Consider the following 16,682-nt stretch of genomic DNA (forward strand, 5'->3'; position numbering starts at 1 on the left):
AAAGGTCTCTCATTCACCAGTAGACTTGCCTGAGCTTCTTTACAGCATGGCCATCTCAGGGTTCTAGGAGGGCAAGAGTGGAAGCTGCAAAGTCCCTCAATGCCTAGGCTCTGAAACTCCCACGGCATGCCAAGGCCAGTGCAGGCAGATTCACAGGGGTGGAGAAACGGTCCCTAATTCTTATTGGGAGAAGCATATCATATGGCAAAGGGGTTGGACACAGCATCAGTTAACTAATTCTGCATTAACAAACCATCCCAAAAGTTCTGGCTTAAAACTAATCTCCCACAGCCTATTCGCCTTCCTTTAACTTGTGTCATTTTCTCTTTAGTGACGTGTAATTATCCCTCCTGTTTCTGCGGTTAATCAGTTTGAAATGTCATGACAAAGCTAGGGTCAGAGACTTGAGGAAAAAAGAAAACTACATTTCTTTCTCACTGTCAGAGTTCAAAAGCAGATGAATGAATTGAGGGATAGCTCCAAAAGTCCACTTGGGATAAGATGAAGAGAGGATATGTTTCATTAAGAAGAGGAGCCAGATTCTGAGGGGGGGCCACACCCCTTGGGTCCTCCCTGCACCTGGAGCTTCCTTTGAAGTGAAGGAAATTGCTCCACCACAAGGAGGCGGAGGGAAGCAGGTGGATGTGAGCACGGAATGTGGAACTAGTAAACATTCTGTAAACACCGAGGGGGCAGTCAGCAGTGTGGGCTGACCAATGGTATCTCGAGTTCGTTTTCTTGTCTTCTTATATTTGGCCTCATATTTGATTCTGAAGAAGTTCACAACTTAGACAACTTTAAAGTTCTTGGACTTATGACCTAAAGAGCAACTGGTCATTATCCAGGTACCTTCACCTTCTGGCTTCTCTGTCGTGGGGAGAGAAGAACCATGACCCGACCCCCCCTAGAGAAGCTGCCCCAAATGGTGTGATTTGCTTTACTTACAAAGGTTAACCTGGGAGTCGTTTCACAGAAGGAAGTATGGACAAGAAGGGACAGGGGTAGAAAGGCCAAAAGATATTCATTTCCAGAAGGAAGTTGGAGCCTTTCTGAGCGCTGTTTCTGAGATGAAACACTATGCCATGGGAGGGTAGGTAGGTCTTAGAATTAAGAATGGGAATCCCAGAACCAGAAATTCTTACCTGGGGAATGTTTTGGTACAGGGGTACAAATGGAATAGCAAATGTTCCTAGAAAGGAAGAAATTATCTGGGAGGCAGTGTCCTTTGAACTGGCCGGGTGAGCTCTTTATGTCTGAACAATACACATTCATACATTTTCACAAATGCGTATATGTGATGGATTTAAACATAGGTACATGTGTGTGGTCATGTGTGGGTGGTCTTTTTGTTTGTTTTCCTTTTTTTAGGCTTGGTGCCTCCTCTTCTCTTACAAGCATATCAATTCCCAACCCACCACCTACCCAAATAACCCTTATTAATAATCTAATATGTATCTTTCCTATTTTTACCCATGGCTATATAATCATATAAAGATGCACACATACACACACAGGTGCTTTCTGATCACTGTTTGTTTTACAAAAATAGAAAAATATTACCCTTATTTTTCTGCACTGTGCTTTACTCAGTCAACAATACTTTCTGAAATTCCTCCTGTCAATTAGCAGCACTCTATGTCATTCTTCTTGATGGCTGTGTTGTTCTATCATAGGCTACCCCATAGTTTATTCAGCCATTCCCTATTGCTTGAAACACTGTAGCTTTCACAGACAATTTGAAAAAAATAAAATAAAACAACTCCCTCCTTCCAAAAAAACACTTTATATGAACCCTTATGTTCTAGTGACTTTATTTCTATTGGAGAGTTTCCCAGGAAAAAGATTTCTGGCCTAAAAAGTATATGTATTTTAAATTTGTAGTAGATATCGCCATACTGCTTCCCCAAGAGGCTGTAGCATTTTTCATTCTGACCATGAAAGTGATCCCTTTCCTACAAGCCAGCCAGCAAGAGATGTTTCAGATCTTTTAAATTTTAGACAATTTGGTAGGTATAAAATGATATCTCATTGTTAATTTGCATTCCCCTCACTTTGGGTGAATTTGAGGATCTTTCCTTGTTTCTCAGACATTTGGATTTGCTTTTCTGTGAATTGCCCATTCACAGACTTTATCCATTTTCCTACTGGTTTGCTCTTTTTTTTTCTTGATGGCTGTGTTGTTCTATCATAGGCTACCCCATAGTTTATTCAGCCATTCCCTATTGCTTGAAACACTGTAGCTTTCACAGACAATTTGAAAAAAATAAAATAAAACAACTCCCTCCTTCCAAAAAAACACTTTATATGAACCCTTATGTTCTAGTGACTTTATTTCTATTGGAGAGTTTCCCAGGAAAAAGATTTCTGGCCTAAAAAGTATATGTATTTTAAATTTGTAGTAGATATCGCCATACTGCTTCCCCAAGAGGCTGTAGCATTTTTCATTCTGACCATGAAAGTGATTCCTTTCCTACAAGCCAGCCAGCAAGAGATGTTTCAGATCTTTTAAATTTTAGACAATTTGGTAGGTATAAAATGATATCTCATTGTTAATTTGCATTCCCCTCACTTTGGGTGAATTTGAGGATCTTTCCTTGTTTCTCAGACATTTGGATTTGCTTTTCTGTGAATTGCCCATTCACAGACTTTATCCATTTTCCTACTGGTTTGCTCTTTTTTTTTTTTTTTTTTTAAATATTTATTTATTTATTTGGCTGCACCGAGTCTTAATTGCTGCATCAGGGATCTTCGGGATGTTCGTTGCGGCATTCAGGATCTTTTAGTTGCGCCATGCAGGATCTAGTTCCCTGACCAGGGATCCAACCTGGGCCCCCTGCATTGGGAGCATGGAGTCTTAACCACTGAACCATCAGGGAAGTCCCCTGGTTTGTTCTTGTTTCTCTTGTCAAATTATAATAAATATTTGTATATTATAAAAATTAAATATACTATATGCACAATATGTATTTCTGCAAACCTACTATGGTCAATGATATTTTTACGGTATCTTTGCTTTAAAAGTTAAAATTTTAGAGTTAAATATGCCTATCTTTTCTCCCGTAGCTTTTGACTTCTCAGTTTTGATCAGGAAAGTTTTCCTGCACAATATAGTACATATAATCTACTAGATTTTCTCTCAAGAGCTTTGCTTTATCTTTATTTATTTATTTTTTTTGCGGTACGTGGGCCTCTCACTGCTGTGGCCTCTCCCGTTGCGGAGCACAGGCTCCGGACGCGCAGGCTCAGCGGCCATGGCTCACGGGCCCAGCCCCTCCGCGGCATGTGGGATCTTCCCGGACCGGGGCACGAACCCGTGTCCCCTGCCTCGGCAGGCGGACTCTCAACCACTGCGCCACCAGGGAAGCCCTATCTTTATATTTTTACTCATATATTTGTACTATATCCCTGGATGTGCAATCAGACTGGGATCAAATAAGGTACTTATTTGAATACAGTGGCTTTCTACAGAGTTCTAATAACTGGTGAGGAAGTCTCTGCCCCATTTTTACTTTTCTAAAATTACTTAGCTTTTCTTTAGTATTTAATATTTTTCTAGAAACTTTAAGATCACTTTATCCAATTGCCAAAAACAAACAACCAAAATACCCACCTTATTGTGAGTTTTCATGAAATCCACACACAGTTTGAGGGAACATTTTTATGGCATTGAGTTTTCTCATCCAAGAATATGGCATGTCTTTCCATTTCTCGTTTTACATATCTTAGTATGATTTTGTTATTTCCTTTTTTTGTTATATCCAAATATTCCATAGGGGTTGATTTTAAATGATTTTTTTCCATTCCTATTTTACTGCTAGAGTAGAGAAAAGCTAATGATTTTTTTTTTTGGCATATTTTTGGATCCATCTACTTTACAAAATTCTCTGCTTAATTCTAGGGGATTTTTACCAGATGCCTTTGGGTTTTCTAGGTTTACAATCATATCATCTGCAAAAATAGATCATTTTTCCTCTTCCTTTCCAATGTTTTTTACAGTTTTCAAATTTGTTGCCATAAAGTTTCAAATTATATTTTCTTTTAATATGTTTAGTCATTTTAATATCTGTTCTTTCTACTTCCTGATCTTTTATAATTTTGCTTTTTCTCCTTTTAAAAAATTAGGTTGTTTATCAAATGTATAGATGTTTAATACAACAAGATTTTAAATTTATTTATGTATTCAACTACTTTTTTCCTTTCTATTATATTAATTTAAGATTTTACCTTTATAATCACTCTTTATTGTTCTTTTTCTAATTTCTTAGAATGTGGATTTAGTTTCTTTACTTCTCATATTTATTCTTTCACAAGGAAGGGCTTTTGGTTGTAAAATTTTTCTAGTATAATTTCATAGAGTCTTAGAGTATTTTACAAAGGTTGCCTTTTCATAGCTTTCAAGATGGTTGGTAATTTCCCTTTTGATTCTTCTTTAAGCCAAATATTTTCTAAATATTTCTTAATTTTCAAGTAGACAGTTTTTGGTAATCTTTTCATAATTTTTTTTCTTATTCATTGAATTAGGATCAGATAATATAACCTATAAAATCTTTATTTTTTGAATTTCAGAAGTCTTCTTTGTAGCCAGCTACATGATCAGTCTTTATAAATGTTCTGCAGGCATATAAAAAGTAATGAAAATTATCTTTATTTGAAATGTAGGGTTTTGTTCAATTATTGTATTGGGAAGCAGTATGGCACAGAGATTGAAAGCAAAGACTTTAGGGAAAATATGTTTATTTTCAATCTTGAACTTACCATGTGACCTTGATCACATTTGTAAGATGTAAATAATAGTATCTACCTCATAGGGTCTTTGTGAGGATTAAATTATTTAATATTCATAAAGTACTTAGAATAGAAATTAGCACATACCAAATGCTATATAATTAATTGTTTGTAAACAAAAAAGAATTAGTAAATTCATCTATGTCCTTATTTCCTTCTTTCTCCAGAATTGTCCAATACAGTCAAAGAGATATTTTGGGTTAGTATAAGTTTTTTGGTGTTTTTGAGGATGGCTCATGTGTCAGAACATTATTCTGGTACTATTTTCTTTTAACTTAAGCTTTAAATTATTAAAGTGATAGATTTTTAAATGTAATCCTTTTTTTCTTTAGATTTTCAATGCTCATTTTACTTCCTTGAATTTTTCTTATCTCCATTACTTATTTTTTTTTAACATTTGACCACACAAATTAAAATTTCTTTGCCCTTTAATAAACTTAGTCCCAATCTCATTCTTCCTTAACTAATTTGCCTTTTCCCCCAGATAGTACATAAATAACCATTCTCATTATACTTTAGAATGCTGAATTTCCTTCAGAGCAGTTCAGGCAAATTAAGTAGCCTGTATAATCACATTGGATTACAGATGTGCTCCCAAAATGATGTTAAGTGTCCTGAGTTCCACAGTCCATTCATTCTTACAGTTTCCAGTGCCATTCATTTTTTGTGTTAATCCAAGTTTCTGTCTCAAACCATGTTCCTTCTCCCTAAAGAAACCCCTTTAAGATTTCTTGTAGTTCATGTCTGTTAGTAATAAATGATCTAGGTCTTTGTTTATCTGAAAAAGTCTGAATTTCACTTCCTATTTGCAAGGCTCTTTCACTGGGTGTAGAATTTGGGGTTGACAGTTTTTCCCTTCCAGCATTTTAAAGATGTTCCCCCATTGCCTTAGGCTTTATTCCTTTCTGACGAGAAGTCTGATCTTTCTTATCTTCCTTCCACAGGCCTGATCCATGAGGAAGCGTTTCTCCCACCTTCTACCCTGCACCAGTCTTTCTCAGGAGGTCTGTGGAGAAGAGCCTCTGTTCAGGTATGACTCCTCTTTTTACCTGTGACTCCCAGGGTGTCTATACTCTCATGATAGCCCAAACTCGACTTTAGAAATTTACTACAGATTTTAGCTGAATTTTTCTTACTTGCTTTCACGGCAGATCTGCCTTCTTTCCATGCTCTGCTTCAGATTAGCTAGTACTCATATTTTTTCCTTGGAAGTGCCTATCTTCTCTTAGATTTCAGGCTAGCTGGTTGCCCTACAACTTCAGATCACTAATGGACCCCAGAAGAGTTATGATTTTGTAGATTATTCTACTTTTTCTTAGGGTGTGAGTGATGTTCTTTCCAGTTTTTTATATTCTAAGAAGAATCCACCTACTTAGATTTTAAGTGTAATTTACAACATTATTATTTAATTTATAAATCTAGCAAACAAACAAACAAACAAAAAATATGTATATATATACACACACACATATATATAATCCCTTCTTAGGGTACTTTTATAACTTAACTTATTAAATTTTTTAACATGTTCAACTGCATGGTAAATTGTAAAGATAATATATTAAAATTTCTTTTTAAGTATTCCAATTATCTGTTGTAGTAGATTGTATTTTCCAAAATGGCTACCACACCACAATTCCCATCCAATATGCTCTTCAATGAGACCTTGACACTTCCCATCATGATATAGAAAGTATTTTTTCATCCCTTTGAATCTGGGTGGCCTTGTAACTCTTTCTACCATTAGAACATGGGAGAAGTTATGCTATACAAGTTCTGGTCATAGACCATAACTGACCTGACAGCTTCCACTTCACTAGGCTAATGGAGACTCCAAGTCTTGCAGTGATCTTGTGATCCAGGTTCCTTGGATTCTCCCTTAATTCTCTGATAAGTATGTGAGGAGAGAGAAGTTGTTTTAGCACTTGTTTACAGCCTGTTCATCTTTTTGTTACTTGACTCTATTCTCAAGTATTTTTAGATCCTTTCAACAACTCTTATAGATCATTACATTACCTCGCATTATTTTTGCGCATCTCTTCTGTCTTGTCTGATTTTGTATTCACAATTCCAAGGTCATTCTAATGGCATCCTAAAGTTATCCACCAGAACTGTGTTTTTTAAAAATCAAGTTGTTGTTATATTTCTAAAAGTGTTTGGTTTATAGTTAGATGTTTAACGTTTGATGCATACTTTGGTGTTTGATGCAAATGGGATTATGACTGTTATACCTTCTTTATAAAAAGTATCTTTTATCATAATGGAATATCTTTTTTTTTATCCTGTTTAGTGATTTTAAACTTAAATTTTACCTTTGCTGATATTAATACGCTACTTCAGGTCTTTTTATCTTTTCATTTGCCTCTTTTCCTGCCCTTGTTTCATCACGTTAACAGCATTTAGTTAAACTTTGTGTTTGAAAGCCTCTGAAATTTACTTATTCCGCAAATATTTATTGAGCGCCTACTATGTCTTAGACTATATCTGGGCATTGGTGTAAAAAACAAAGATCACTGATCTCAAGAAATTTTATGGGAGGAGAAAGACAATAAACAATACACATAATAAATAAGCAATTAACATAACGTGTTAGAAGTGATAATGATGTGGAAAAAAGTAAAAGTAAAGCAGGGTATGTAAGATTGGGAGTACAAGGGGAAGGAGCTTGTAATTATAAATAGAGTGGTCATGCTAGACCCCACTGAGATGGTGACATTTGAGTCCGAATTAAAGGAGGGAGGAAGCAGGCCATGTGGACACCTGGAACCTGGAAGTGTTCCAAGCAGGAAGAACAGCCAATACCAAGTTGTAAGGTGGAGGTATGCTTGCTGTGTACGAGGAAAAGCCAAGAAGCCAGTGTGGCTGGAGTAGAGTGAAAGGGAAAAGTCGTAGATGAGGACTGAGAATCAGCATGGATCTGGCAACAGGATGTCATTGGTACCTTGGCTGAGGGTGTGCGGTTTTGATGGAGTGATGAGGAAATGCCATGTTCTTCATGATGGTGGATATGATTAATTCTACTTCTTGTCTCCAATTCGTTTATGATTGGTTTGATTTTATTTTTTAAGCTTTTTCTTTTTCCTAATTTTCACAAGTTTGATCAACATCTGAGGTGGGATATCTCCAGTCTAAATTCCTTGAGTTTTCCGCTGCCCAGCCCTAAACTCATTTCTGTCTTCACCTGCCACAAAAAGAGGCAGGGATTTTTAGCTGTTCTTTCCTGCAGACCTTTGGTACAGAGGAAAGAAGAGAGCTGTGTGTGACTTTGGGCCACTGTATCAATCTGGGTGGCAAACAGGTGCTGTAGTCAAATCCAGCCATTGAAAACAGCTTATGAAAAGGGGCCATTTCCAAGGTAAGCAGAGGAACAGTGCAGACTCAGGGCTACTGACAGTATGTGTTTCGGTGGGTGGGTGAAGGCATTACCACGCAGGAGAGAAGCAATGAATAGAACTCTGAGAGAAAGAGAGCTTGTGCCCTGTGCCAGGAAATGAAACCACTCTATTACTCTGGAAGGGGAGTTTAAATGCACAGAAGAAAGCATGTCACTTCCCTCAGAATTCTGTACCTCCAAAGCGTCATCTTTTCCAGTTTCCTGCTCCTGCATTGCTCTTTTCTTGGTGACCTGTGACCTGCTATTCCCACCCAAGCGGTTCAGCCCCATCCCAGACATGGGCACAGATTTTCAGTCTTGGAGAATTATGTGAAAGCCAAATTAGTCTGTCTCTGACTTTGGACTGATATTCATAATTCATTTCTGGCTACAAGAAACAACAAATCCAGCTAGCCTAAGTACACCCCAGATACCAGGTGTACACCCTTATATACTCTTTGGAGCTCTAGTTCAACTTGGCCTAAACCCCAATACCACCGCCCATGAGAGTTCAGAGTCCTTGGTACCATCTCCGGGGGTCCCTGGGTTCCCTTCCCTTGCTCCTCCCTGTCTCATCTCCCACATCCTCATGGGATCTGCCAGTTCTGCTTCTTGTCCACCTGGCTTTTAAGTCTAGACATTTTATCAGTTTGCCCCCCGGGTATTCCCATTACTTCAGCATGTTGTGAGTATAAAAATTTTAATAACAGGTCACATTTCACTTGGTCTCAGTTTATTTTTTCTTCAGCTACTCTCCAGTTTAAGGAGGCCGTCCTGTGCTTATGATAAGAGAACAAAGGAGTCCACCAGCGTTGGTTGCTGGTATATTTGTACTGGGGCAGGGGGGGAAAAGTAATATAAATTCTTTCCTAGGGAGAGTAGAGCAAAAATCAGCAGCTCCTCAGAAACTTGGAATGGACGTAGCCTCGATTTGATAAATTGCCCTCCATCAGAGTCACAGAACAACAAGTGGATCTGGGTGGCTCCCCTGATTATGGCACCACCACCATCTGCGAGAATTGTTAGTCTGCGTGGTGGCCCCATGTTGCAGTGGAATGGCCATCAGAAATGAGTAACTTTCCGTTTGTGGAAACATCACCAGATAGTCTAGGCGATATGATAGTCCATGTAACTAGGGATGATTTTCAAAGTATTTAACAATCAGTACAGCACAGGCATCAACCAGTCTGAATAGACCTGAACAAGCAGAAGAGATGTCAGGAGTAAACACCCAGTACAGCCCCAGCTGAATACCTACCCTGCCTGTAACTTAATAGCAACTCTGCTAATTCACATCATTTTGTACCCAGATGCTTCCTTTCTCCTTCCCTTTCCAAACTATACTTTGCCCATTCATTCATCCATCCATCCATCCATCCATCCATCCATCCACCCATTCATTCAACAAACACATGATTAAGCTTTTCCATGTGCTTTACCAACCTTTCTCAGCTCCTGTCCTGTTGTCGCTCACACAGGTATCTTCCCTAATTAAGTCCTTGTGTGCTTAACCTCATCCTGGCATCTGTTTCTCACAGGGCCCAGACTAACTCCTAATGGTGGTGTCAAGATCACAGACAGCAGAGCTCTCTTGTTACATTTGGATCAGTCCATCCTTGGATCATTACAGAGGGTTACTTCATTTCCATTACTTTGGGCATGCACATTGACAGACCCTGATTACTCTTTCTGTGTTCCTCTTTCCAGTTAAGCACGGATGAAGAGGGTAGGTAGTATACAGTTTCTATAGAACAAGGAGATTTGTAGGAGAGGGGATGGCGGCAGGGAGAAATAATGGCAATCAGTTTAGAACGTTTGGCTTTGAGATGGCTAGCACTTGGGCCTGACCTGCTGGTGACCTCTGGCATGTGGTTCCTGGTTCCTTTATTCTGGAGAAGATGCTACCTTCAGATGGGTAGAGGGTAGATCAGAAGACTCACAGGTCTTCTTCCACCTTCAAGTTCAAAGGAGTTGGTGTGTGCAGCATCCCCTTGGGGCAGAGATGGGGAGGGGACATGCCCAGCACGACTGCTGTCCCCTCTGCCCAAACTGCACAGCTATATGACATGGAAGAACAAGCATCCTGAGGTACACCTGGCTTTGCTGCCCCACACACTCCGTCGTCACAGCTGCTGGTTTATAGGTGGGTGGGTGGAACATGAACGGTGTTGATCCAGGTGCAGCCAAATCATGTAAAAGGACTGGCCACCCTGGGGAGACACTTTAGTGAGAGTCATCCAACACAGAGGTGGGAATACACCCGTGGCAGGACTTGTCAAAGCCGTACTTCCAGTCCACCTCCTGGGGCGACTCAGAGAAAGCGGGAGAAAGGACTGAAGGCCAGCCTCTCCCTTGCCACGTGGATCATGGCACTTCAGGGGGACAGGCTGAGCTGAAAAGACCAGCCTCGCCGCCCTAGGCTGATGGCCACTACTGGTATTGACAAAGCCTCAATTAAGGCAGTACCAACAGAGAACTTGGACATCTGGGGCCTCTATTACCCAGGCCGGTTTATAACACTGCTCCTAGGTCTTAACTCTCTGCAAATGTTCGTTGAACTGAGCTGAATGGATTTGAAAATAAAATGCAGGCAGCTTTCAGACAGTCTCATACCCCAGGGAGAATGAGCTTCTGCTGTCTGTCTATTTGGCACCTTGGTTGCAGTTGAGGTCAACACTTCCAATGCAGGATTAGTTGAGCCACCCAGTAGTGGGGGACTCCAGAAAAGGTTTATGATGACAGCAACCCCACATCCTCATAACTGGCGAGGGAGAGTAGGAAGGGAAAGTATTCATTACTCTGCGATAATCTAAACTTCGACTGGAAGTGCGGCTTCCACGCTGAACTTGGGAGGAGCTGGCAGCTCCTGGAGCCAGAGTTACCAGAACTGGCCATGGAGATGCCTTCGTCCACATGACCGGAATCCACGTTCACTGTTCCACCTTGCTGTGGCTTCACGACCACCAGGAAGCGCCCCTGTTTCCTCCAGGCACCTCATCATGGAGTAGGGGAAGGTGCCCAGGGAAATTCAGCTCTAAGAAGGGCTGAAAAGAGAGGCAACCATCCAGGTTCATTGTCCAAGCTGAGAACGAGTATCTTCTTCACCTGCTCACGATCTGAGAACAGACAAACGAACTTCCCTTTGCTGAGACTCTGTTAGTCAGAATCCTACCAAGAGCTGTCTCCACATTAATGGTGAGTGGTTTCCCTGATACCCTTTCTTATATTCTTTGACGTAGGAGAACTGAAGGACAGGGTTCTTGGCAATGATCCCCCTTTTTGAGAACCTGCCCTCTCTTGGATGGAAGCAGAAGTTCAGTAGGAAGGAAAACCCTTCCCTATCTAGAAAGTTAGCTTCTTCTGTGCTTATCACACCCGAAGGAACCAGCAACGTGATTCCCCTCTTGCTTTTGCCTTTTCCACTCCATCCCTTATGGGGCCGTTTTGTGTGTGTATCTGTGAGTCACTGTATGTCACTAGTTATTATGAACTTTCAACTTTCTCAGGAAAAAGTTGGAAGAAGTTGGGCTCTTAGGCCTAGACAGAGCACTCTATTAGACAGCATAAAAGACAGCAAGTATGTGGAGGGTTTGTGAAGAGAATGGTCATATGGTCTTCTTCACTGAGGACTGAGTATACAAAAAATAGAATTAAGTGGGATTTAAATTATACAACACTGAAAAAGCTTATGAAGTTTGAGGTGAGGATTTTAACTAAGGTTTACCGAAGTCGTCAACTCCTCTTTGAAGGAATTTCAATTCGTCTAAATATCTACAGATGTTACTGTCACCTGAGAGCACAGGTCTTTTTCAAGTTCTTCTCAAGGTGCCAGCCAATCCTGACTGCGGGCGTGAAACTCTGAGACCACATCTGAGAAGTTGTTAGTTTTTCTACCCACTCAGAGAACCCGCCTCTACATTCGTGAAAATTGTTAAGGCGTAAGAAGCCTCAGGTTCTCTGGAGTGACACACACAGAATCTAGAAGCAGGACAAGTCCCTGTTCCCATGAGCCCCCTGCTCGGCTAAGGGCCGAGGCGAGGCTACGTGGAGCCTGGGAAAGCTACAGGCTCTAAAGTAAGCAGACCTGCACCCCAGTGTCAGCGCCGTCATTTACTAGCTGGGTGAACTTGGGCAGAACTCTTTAACAACTTAAAGCCTTTACATGAGAAGAAACAAGCTGACCTTCCTCTTTCCTGCAACTGCACAAGCACCCGGTAATTTCCACTTGTGCTTTAATCCTTTGTCTTTAACTCTGCTTCTCCATTGATTATGAGTTCCTGAAAACAGAGATTCTTCTCATCCTTAACAGTGTTTAACAATTTTCTTTGAATAAGTGAATGAATGAAGAATGAATGTCTAGAATGTAGTATTACTGTGAAAATTAAATGTAATAAAGTTAGTTCCTTTCCCAAAGTCTACAAGCCCAGACTCCTGGGAAAAGGAAGGAGGGATACTTCCAAATTTAACCTAACAATGGGAATTCCCTCCCTTCCCTCATTCCTTCCCTCGTTTTATAGTCATCTTTAGTTCTTTTAACTAATATTTATTGAAGGCACTGGGCTGTGTTCCTTCCAGGCACTGGGCTACGTCCTGAAGGTCTATGAAAACTTGTGTTCACTAGCTGACTGTCTAGAGAGCGGATTGTCTGTAATAAATTACAATCAGGACAATAACTGCTGGAGTAGGGCGTGAGGAGAGCACAGCACAGGTGCAGGTGTCGGCTTGGGAAAGCCAGGGGAGATTCTATAAAGGAGGTGGCATCTGTGCTGAGACATGAAGAGGGAGAAGGAGTTACCCAAGCTGAAGGAGGAGAAATACCTGAGTGTCAGGTTTGCCTGTAACCTGCTGGGCATGTTGGACAGGTGACTTTACCACTCAGAGACTCCGCTTCTTCATCTGCTAAGTAGAGCTAGCTCATGGGGTTTCTGCCAGGATTCTGTAAGAGAATATATAAAAGTGCATAACATCAATCCAGGCGATGGTAAATGAGCAAGAACTGTTAAGATGGTGCTGCATGGGTAAGAGCCTAGCAGTGAGAGACCCTGGTTGCTATGGGACCCACACTCAGGTTTCTGGGGATATCCAAGGGGACCCCAACGAACAGTGACTCTCCTAAGTTTGGAATAATTGGAGAAAAATTCAAAGGAGTAATTATGGAGGCCAAAATATCGCCTTTCAAATGGTAGTAGCTAAACTGGAGAACGAGGCCTGGAACAAGGGAAAACAGAGCTTGAAGTCACCCAGCCTGAGCAGGTCTGGGCACGGCAGCTTCTCAAACAGAAGCCTGCCTGGGGAAGACTCAGCACTTGGAGCAGCAGAGGAAAACTCGGGCTCATTCCCAAGACAGAAAGGGGAGGAGAGAAGCCAAACTTGCCCGTATTTTTTTCCCATTTTTCCAATGATGGACTTGCAGGGGCAGAATGTGTGAAGGGCAACGCATGGTGGGAGTTTGCTTTGGAAACCACTCTCCTGTGGAAATGGGGGTCTGGGGGGGACAGTCCCTCTAACACCGTGTTACCAGGGCATGGGGGCTGGGGCGTGGGTGGTATTCTGTGGGTGGAAAGGATGTGGAGGTGTTGATGAGATATGATTGGCAGGCAGGGGCCAGGTCTTGAAAAGCCTAGTGTGCCAGGCAAGGCAAATGAACTGAAGGTGGGATGGCTGCAGAGAAGAGTCACAGACCAGAACTGCCGAGGAGACTTGAGTAGCGTGGCTGGCATTGCAGAGCGTACAGATAGAGTGGCACCAACCATCGTGCTTATAGGAAGAGAGAAGCCTGGCACCCTGGTTCTGCCAGGCCATTAGGAAGTTGAGGATGCAGGCAAGGAAGTGGGATCCGGACCAGACAGGCTTGAAGTGAAAACAGTAGGGAAAAATATTCTTGGGCAGCCTCTAGGAGTCAAGAACCAGGGCTCACAGTCAATTCAAAGAGGAAGGTAAAATTTGGGTAGAGAAGTGGAAAATCTGAATGGCTAAAAGAATATAGGAGAGAGCAGCATTCTCAGATTTTTTTCTTGAAACTGAAGATTTTTGCACAATAAGAAGATCCAAGGGGTGGCCCCGAAAATGGGCAGCTTAAGAGGAGTAGTGATAAATGTCCTTAGAGCTGACAAGGTCAAGGATGTAGAGGGGTTGTCTACAAGGACATGGAAGCTCCCAGGATGAGGCCAAAGTTCAAAAGGAGAGGAGACATTTTACACCTCTGCTACATGGTATTGGGTCAGTTATAGTGGAACCAAGAAAGAAAGATACGAAAACCTTCAAAATAGCAACAACCATCAGCAAAAAAATTGAATAACCCACCTGGTTTATGCAAGGATGGAGTCATAAAAACATAGATATTCACATTTGTGGAATATAGGCCTTGTGACATTTACAGAGAGAGCAATAATGATGTCTTTTTTTCTTTTTTCTACTAAAGAAGAGTGTGCCATGCTGGCCGCAGGTCTGTGTAGGAAACCGTCACAAAATGTGTGCCACCTCCAGTGACCAATGTACTCCCTCTCCCGCCAAAAGCAGACAACCCAGAGAGTGCTCCCAAACTGTACATCTATCGGGTATCCTTAGAAGCTCATCTGCAAGCCAGATAACACGTGGGCTGTGAGTTTGTGAGAGAAATGCAATCTCTTCCACATACACAGAGCCAGACGGCATCTATCCCATCAGCTGATATCTGTGATTATCACTATTATTTTCTATAATGGCCCTTCTGGGTTCTGCTTACTTGTACCTTGCTAAGTACTTGTAATTATCCAATAAAAGATTTGGAGCTAAGCTAGTTCAAAAAAGAAACTGAGGCCAACATGATGCAATATGTACAGCAATTCCATCTCATAATGCTAAATACTTTCAGCTAAAGAGATGCCTTTTATTAAAATCAGATGGAATATGTTCACTTTTGTTGTGGCATTCAGTCATCTTAGACAACTCTACAAATATGCCGTGGGGGAAGAAAAAGGAAGCAAAGAGGGGCTAAAGTAGTTCTGACGAATCTTGAGGTACGGTCTTAGCAATAGTTCATTGCCAGGAAGAATCCTTGAGAATGCCAACCTTCATTGTAGTGATCTAGAAGGAAAGAGCTTTGAAAACAGACCTCCTTTCCCCCCATAGATTTCCCTGTCAAGATACATAAAAGAATTCAGACGAATCAAAAAGCCCAAGTGAGCTGGCTGGCTAACTAGGACAGGCCCAGCCTTGAGTTCAGAGAGCGTTCTAATGTGTTCCACCTGTCTCTCCAAAGAACAAAGTTTACAGGATATGTTGATGGCAAAGGAGGCTTGCTTCTAAAGAGTGAGATGATCATATGGTAGCCGAAATGGCATATCATAGAAGTTTAGCTCAACACCAAAAATACTGTCGCTCTTAATAAATGACCCATGCCCTAGATGCTGAATTTCTTTCTCTTTCTTCCTCCCTTCCTTCCTTCCTTCCCTCCCTCCTTTCTTTTCCTTTCTTCCTTCCTGTCTTTCTTCCTCCCTCTTTCTGTCTTTCTTTCTTCCTTTCGCGGTTTAATCATCATGAGACAAGTAGCCAGCAGTAATGTGAAGACGTGAAGGGTCGGCTCTTGAGGCTCTTTATCATCTGGCCCACCTTACCCATCCAAACCAAGCACAGGATGGCTCCTCTTTACCCCAGCAAGGTGCACTTTTCATTGTCTTGTCCTTTCCCTCATCCCCCTCTCATACCTTCCTGCCCAACACACACAAGTTGGGATCCTACCTGCCGCCACCTGCTGTCCTGCCTGGATTTGTGTGCCCTTCTCAGCTATCTCTCCAAATCCTAAAAGCTTTGATTCATGTTCCATCCTCCATGAAATCTTGCTTAATGACACCAGCCTACACCAATCTTTTCCTTTCCTGATTATCCCTCCCATTTACTCTCAAACCAAGGATAGAAATTGCTGCTGTGCTTGGACTTGGGTCTTGAAGATTCCAAGGTTACCTCTGAGCTCAAGGGCACCACAGCCTTCTATCAATGACAGTGAGAATGATATGGGAGGAGGGAACGGAGCAGTGTGCGTCTAGTATTCGCCAAGCCTGGTCTAAACCATCTAACTTGGTAGTGGTTGTATTGGAACTTAATTTTTTTTTTAATTTATTTTTGGCTGCGTTGGGTCTTCGTTTGCTGCACGCAGGCTTTCTCTAGTTGTGTCGATGGGCTTCTCATTGCGGTGGCTTCTCTTGTTGTGGAGCATGGGCTCTAGGCGCGCAGGCTTCAGTAGTTGTGGTGCATGGGCTCAGTAGCTGTGGCTTGCGGGCCCTAGAGTGCAGGCTCAGTAGTTGTAGCGCCCGGGCTTAGTTGCTCTGCAGCATGTGGGATCTTCCCGGACCAGGGCTCGGACCCGTGTCCCCTGCATTGGCAGGCAGATTCTTAACCGCTGCGCCACCAGGGAAGCCCTGGAACTTAATTTTATGTTGTCTGTATAATCCAGTTGTATGTAGTTCTATGCTCTTATGACCCTTCTGATAACATTTGCAGATTTTAAAGGGATAGACTGTTGAAGTTGTAGAGAGAAATAACCATA

General features: G+C 41.6%; 1 protein-coding gene across 2 annotated transcripts in view; it reads left to right on the forward strand.

Moving 5' to 3' along the window:
* The window catches only part of LNX1 (ligand of numb-protein X 1), a 207,855-nt gene that overhangs the window by 45,874 nt on the left and 145,299 nt on the right, over positions 1–16,682 (forward strand). Inside the window, exon 2 of one of the 2 annotated variants that reach the window (XM_028491833.2) lies at positions 5,730–5,815. The exons of the other annotated variant lie outside the window; for it this stretch is intronic. The gene's annotated coding sequence lies outside the window, so the exon portion shown is untranslated. The remainder of the gene's footprint in view (positions 1–5,729; positions 5,816–16,682) is intronic. 2 annotated transcript variants of the gene reach the window in all.

This window comes from Physeter macrocephalus, chromosome 7 (genome assembly GCF_002837175.3).
Source record: "Physeter macrocephalus isolate SW-GA chromosome 7, ASM283717v5, whole genome shotgun sequence".
NCBI classification, from domain to species: domain Eukaryota; kingdom Metazoa; phylum Chordata; class Mammalia; order Artiodactyla; family Physeteridae; genus Physeter; species Physeter macrocephalus.